The sequence below is a fragment of the Lipotes vexillifer genome, unplaced genomic scaffold (genome assembly GCF_000442215.2).
Source record: "Lipotes vexillifer unplaced genomic scaffold, Lipotes_vexillifer_v1.1 scaffold311, whole genome shotgun sequence".
Taxonomy (NCBI): Eukaryota; Metazoa; Chordata; class Mammalia; order Artiodactyla; family Lipotidae; genus Lipotes; species Lipotes vexillifer.
In genome coordinates this window covers 7,970,742-7,976,698 of record NW_006791012.1, presented here as the reverse complement: position 1 = coordinate 7,976,698, position 5,957 = coordinate 7,970,742, and the positions used below count along the sequence as shown (strand labels likewise).

At 44.0% G+C, this 5,957-nt stretch overlaps 1 pseudogene; it reads left to right on the top strand.

Annotated features, from left to right (window-relative positions):
* LOC103087218 (40S ribosomal protein S15 pseudogene) overlaps positions 1 to 5,709 on the top strand; it is a 139,767-nt pseudogene extending 134,058 nt beyond the window's left edge.
* Positions 5,710 to 5,957: the final 248 nt, after the last annotated feature.

Below are 5,957 nucleotides of genomic sequence, written 5' to 3'. Positions count from 1 at the left end.
AGGCCCGGTGCTCCGCAATGGGAAAGGCCACAACAGGGAGAGGCCCGCATATCAAAAAAAAAAAAAAAACTCCAGAGCTAATGCTCTAATACAAAACCCAGTAACAAGAACAAGAACATAATAATAATAATGGTAAAATAACCATCATTTATTAAGCATTTTCCCAGCCACCTTAGATACCTTCCATGAATTATGTCATCCCCTATAAAAAAAAAACTAGCAAACACTTCTTCAAACACTAGGGTAAGAGGGTTCCATTCATGTGGTAAAGGGTACAGAGCATTGCTCTGCTTTGACTCATGTCAATAAGTAGGTAGAGCGCTCCCCTGGTGGCACAGTGGTTAGGAATCTACCTGTCAATGCAGGGGACACGAGTTCGAGCCCTGGTCCAGGAAGATCCCACATGCCACGGAGCAACTAAGCCCGTCTGCCACGACTACTGAGCCTGCACTCTAGAGCCCACGAGCCACAACTACTGAGCCAGTGTGCCACAGCTACTGAAGCCCACGCGCCTAGAGCCCGTGCTCTGCAACAAGAGAAGCCACCGCAATGAGGAGCCCGCGCACCGCAACAAAGAGTAGCCCCCGCTTGCCCCAACTAGAGAAAGCCCGCACGCAGCAACACCCAGCACAGCCAAAAGTAAAATAAATAATTTTTTTTTAAATAAGGAGGTAGAGGAAGCTGACCCCTATGGTTGGGAGTCATCCCCACTCGCCCACCCCTCACCCCACCATGGCCTCTCCACTAAACTGTTCTCAGAGGACCAGCGATGGTGAATACATAGGCTGTGCACTGGTCACACTCAGATATTAAAGTCGACTAATAAGAAATATAATAATTATACAGTTGACACATTATGCATTTTTATTTTACTATTTAGACAATTCTGAAGTTTATACAGGTAAAATAGAAATTCACTCCTCACTTCCTCTCCTACTGTTAACAGCTCAGTGAGTATCCTTCCAGATTTTCCATATATATGCATGGAAATAATAATGGCCTAGACAGGCTCAGAAACCCTGCCTCCAAGATCATTTTTAGGGAAGAATGACTAGGAAACATTTCTGGAAAAGATAAAAAGGGTCAGAGACCAGTGTCACCACTTCATCCCTAATAATGGCTCCAAGGGATCTACCTCAGATCATATTTCCTAGAAACAGACTCCGTGACAGAGATTTGGGTGCAGAGCAAATTGGGGAGCATGCTTGGAAATAATACCTGTAAGGGAGAGGGGGAAACAGAAAAGGACAGGTGGGAGAGTTGAACTGTGTGATGCAGCTGTCGCCTTTGTGACAATCCTGTAGGGAACTCAGGAGCTGAGATGCCCTTCTGAGTTGCCCCAGTTAAAGCAAGGGAACCAGGCTTTCCTATTCTCAAGTAACTAATAACTGGATGCAGGGAGCCCTTGGGAGAAGGAGTAAGATGGGGCAAGGCAGCTTCCTTCTTCCAGGGCTGGTTCCAGAGAGAGTACAGCTGTGAATCAGCAGGAGCCAACATCTCTTGGTTTTGAAGGGGGAGCTGGGAAGCCTACCGCAGCATATACTACAAGACCCTCAGATATTCCAAAACATTCTCTTCTAGAAAAAAATGTTTCTCTTCTAGAAAGGATGAGGAGTAAATAGGAGGAAAAAAAAAAACTTGCTGAGTGAACAGATAAGAGAATGCTACAGCCCAAATGTTGACACAGCTCCTGAATCCAAAATGCCAAGGCTCATACCTAATGTTCCCACGATTTCCAAGAATATTGCACTATGCCATACCCTGCATAACAACACACACCAGACCTAACTACAGCTGCCAATAAGGAATGGCTAGGATGGCATTTTCCTCTCCTTTGGCCCAGAGCACTGAATTCCACTGGACAAGTTTCACCTTTAAGTATGCTTTAAGTATGATTGGAAATGAAAAAAAAAAAAAAAACTCTTTTCTTTATGAACAATAATAAAAACAATTCTAGGAGAGGAGATAGAGCAATGCAAAGCTTTCTTGGAAACCTCATTGCTGCACCAGGAGCAGATGTCCTGGGGCACAAATTCAGTCCTGTTCTATCCCAAATAGCACTTCGGCACATGTGGATCCAGAGTTCCTGGTGATCCTGCTCCCCCAGCTGTTTTCTTTCCTTCTAGCCTCAGCAAGGACACCCAAACCTTCTGAGGGCAGGACCAGCTACAACACAGAGCTGGGACCCCAGTCAGCTGGACAGTGTTTTGTGTCCAACTACATCAACACTGGTATTCTCTGGGTGATGCTATATCAGAAATGTCATGCTGATTGCATTTTTCTACAAACACTCATAATGAATGACAACTAACCCTTCCTAAACCAGGCCCAGGCCAGCATGCTTTCCAATGAAACACTCCAAAGTTCCTTCAAGTGGGATTTCTATCCAGTAAGAAGTGTCCAAAATTGTCATGACTGGTGTCAAAATAACACAACCATTATCAGTATTCGTGGTAAAAGTGGCCAGTAAATGTGCCTCTGGGTCTTAGGCTCATGGTCTACAAAACGGGCAGCTGTGTGCCTGCACTGAACTTGGAATAACAGGTCAGAGAACAGACAGCATTCCTTTCAGCATTTGGGAAGACGGACTCTACAAATAAAAGGTAGAATTAACTGATCAACTTTGTAGCATGACCTTGTCCATCAGTTCTAGAACATGAGAGATTTCCATTGTGACGGTACAACTACCACTGAACAACTCATTGCATGCATTAATTCAGCCACTAAAGGCCTCTTTCCCCCTAAGTTCATACAAATATAAATCTGCTTCTGGGGCTCTAGGACAGTCAGGGAAAGGTTAATATTTAGAGATTTATCTTTAAACATTTTTAATCCACTTTTTTACAAAGATTGGCAGAGCACTGGGCAAACTGTTCCCTTACCAGTGACTTATGAGGGACAATACTACAAAAAAATAGGGACCAACGTGTCTCAGACATCCCTGACTGACTTCTTCTGCAGCAATCTTACCTTCCAAGGGGACAAAGGACAGGCCCTACTCTACTGTAGCTAACAAGTGCAGAGCACCCACCTGGACCAGGCACCATTTGAAGCCATTCAGCATTAAATCCTCATGACAATCCCAACTTACTACTGTTATCCCCAATTTTCAGATGAGAAAATTGAGGAACAGAGAAGTTAAGGGACCTAGTAGTCAGTGTCAGAGCTATGATTCAGACACAGGCATCTGACTCAGGAGTCTGTGCCCATAAACTCGATGCTATCCTGCCTCCAGAATGGAAGCATCTTCCAAGAAGTGCTTTGACTTTCAATCCTTTAGTTGCCTTTACTTTCCAAATTCCCTTTGAGACAGGCAGAGCCGAGGTTACCCATTTCGTGGAGACACCAGACCTACATGACTTAACTGAGTCACAGAATTAATCAGTGATTGGACAGAGAATGGAACCTAATACAACACACAGCACAGATCTTTACAATTCAACCAAGCAGACAAAAAACCAACAGACTCAAATCTGTTCCCGATCAGCAGACACCTGGACATGCTGGACAAGTGCGGGAGGTGATTGCTAAGCTCAGCCCCATTGTAGCCCCAAGGCACATCGCCTCCTGCCTCTAATTCATCCTGAGCAAGACATTGAACCCATCTGGGCCTCCTTCTAGTTGCAATGACATGAGTCAATTCATTTTGAGGATAAAACAATAATAAATATTTGCATTATCCTTAATCATTTCCAAAACATTTCAAACACATCATCTCCTTTAGTCCTCCTAACAGCACTACGAAGGAAGTTTTGTAGTGTTCATTCTAGAGATGGAGAAACCAAGACTCACAAAATTTGTCGTCTATCCAGTCCCATGCATAACTCAGTCTTAATGTTTGATCCTGTGCTCTCTCCACTGTGCTTCTGCAACTGTATTCTAGTTCAAGATCCAGCAGTTGAAGACCACGGTCAAAGAGAAGGCTGGGGAAATCTGGACCTGCCATCAAACCAGGGACTGTTCATCCCCAACACTTCAGTGCTTCATTGTCAAATAAAAAGAATGTTGATTTCCATTATTTAAGCAGATAGGATCCATTCCATGAACATTCCAACTGCTAATCAGACTTGATGAATGACAAAAGGACATTGTTTTCCACATTTTTAATCTGTTCTGCTGGACTCCCAACCCACTGGTGAAAACTTTGAGGGACCCCAAGATGCCAGTGGTCAACTTGTGCAAATCAAGTATTTTGTGATCAAAAGAGTGAACTACTCTAATATCCAACTTTTTTTGTAACTGAAACACCACTGGCCACCAAAATCTAATGGCTCTTTATATTATTAGGTCATTTATTCCCCCCAGCAACCCTGTGAGGTGGATACTATTGTTATCCCCATCTTTCTTACAGATAAGAAAACTGAGGCACAGAGAGATTAAGTGACCTGCTAGTCAATGTCAGGGGTGTAATTCAGGACTCTGATTTGGTGGACTCTGCAATGCTCAGTTAGACAGAACTGCTTCAGTACAACTCTCTAGGATGTGAGTTGAGGGTTTGGGGATAGAGAATGTTCTGTTCTACTTTTTAAGTTTCATGATTTATCAATGGAGTTTATCACCATATCTTATCACTATAGTGGCTCATAAGGAGACCTCTCCCCACTCCCATTAAAATAGAAATCTTCTTGGAAAGGCCAATATCTAAAACCCTTATCAGTTATGAAGTAATAAAAAAATAAGAGAAATAAGGAAAAATATAGCCTCTGGAGAGACTTGGCAATGCCTGGAGGTGACAAAAGGAAGAGAAAGAATAGATAGTAGAGGTGAAAGCTTTCCAAAAACAAATGTTACCTCTATTCTCTACCCCAGCTCTTTACAGCATAGCACATACCTCTATGAATGAACATTCTACTTACCAACTAGAAAAACACAGAAGCTGTGACTGAGTGAGTCCAAAGATGCAAAATCCAAAGACCTGACTCTCTCTTCCCCTCCAAGCCAGGTGAGTTGCTATCCTTCTAAACTCTTGGTCTCCACAAGATCATCCCCTACCCCTGATGTAAAGACGTGTCACCATGCCTCCGGTGGCAGCCCTCCCAATCTTAGATGGCCAGGCCCAATCGTGCAGCCCACCCCTCAGCAGACCTAGTCTTCCTGGAGAACCCCACAAAGAGGGCATCCCACGTTTTCAGCTGCTGCTGCCAATTACCCAATACTTGTTTTTCTACTTTTTGGTAGTTTATTTTATCAGGCTATCTTATTTCCATGTACGTGGGCCACTCAAATACTTTTTTGAACAAGGCAAAATGTTAGTAAGTATAAAAGTAAATAAGCCTGCCGAAGAACTGACAAGACGGAAGTAGGGCACAAGAAGCAGACCTTCCGCAAGTTCACCTACCGCAGCGTGGACCTTGATCAGATATTGGATGTGTTCTACCAGCAGCTTATGCAGCTGCACAGCACATGACAGCATCAGATGCTGAACAGAGGCCTGTGGAGGAAGCAGCATCCCTGCAGAAGTGCCTGCACAAGGCCCAGAAGGAGGCGCCGCCCAAGGAGAAGCTGGCAGTGGTGAACACACACCTGCGGGTCATGATCATTCTGCCCGAGAAGGTGGCCAGCATGGTGGGCATCTACAACCACAAGACCTTCAACCAGGTGGAAATTAAGCCTGAGATGATCGGTCACTACCCAGGCATGCTCTGAATCACCTACAAACATGTGAAGCAGGGGGCCACTCACTCCTCCTGCTTCATCCCTCTCAAGTAGCCTGCTTGGCCAACCAAGGCACAGATTTCTCTTTTTTTAAAAAAAAAAGGTAAATAGGTAAGTAAATCACACCACCAATAAAGGCAGAAGTAATAATAATAGCAATAATCACAACAACAACCATTTATGAAGTGCTCCCTGCATGCCCTGTACTTTCCATACCTGATTGCATTTCATCTTCTCAACATGCCTTCAAGGTAAGTATATTTTACAGATGGGAAAACCGAGGCTTCAAGGCATTAAGTAAC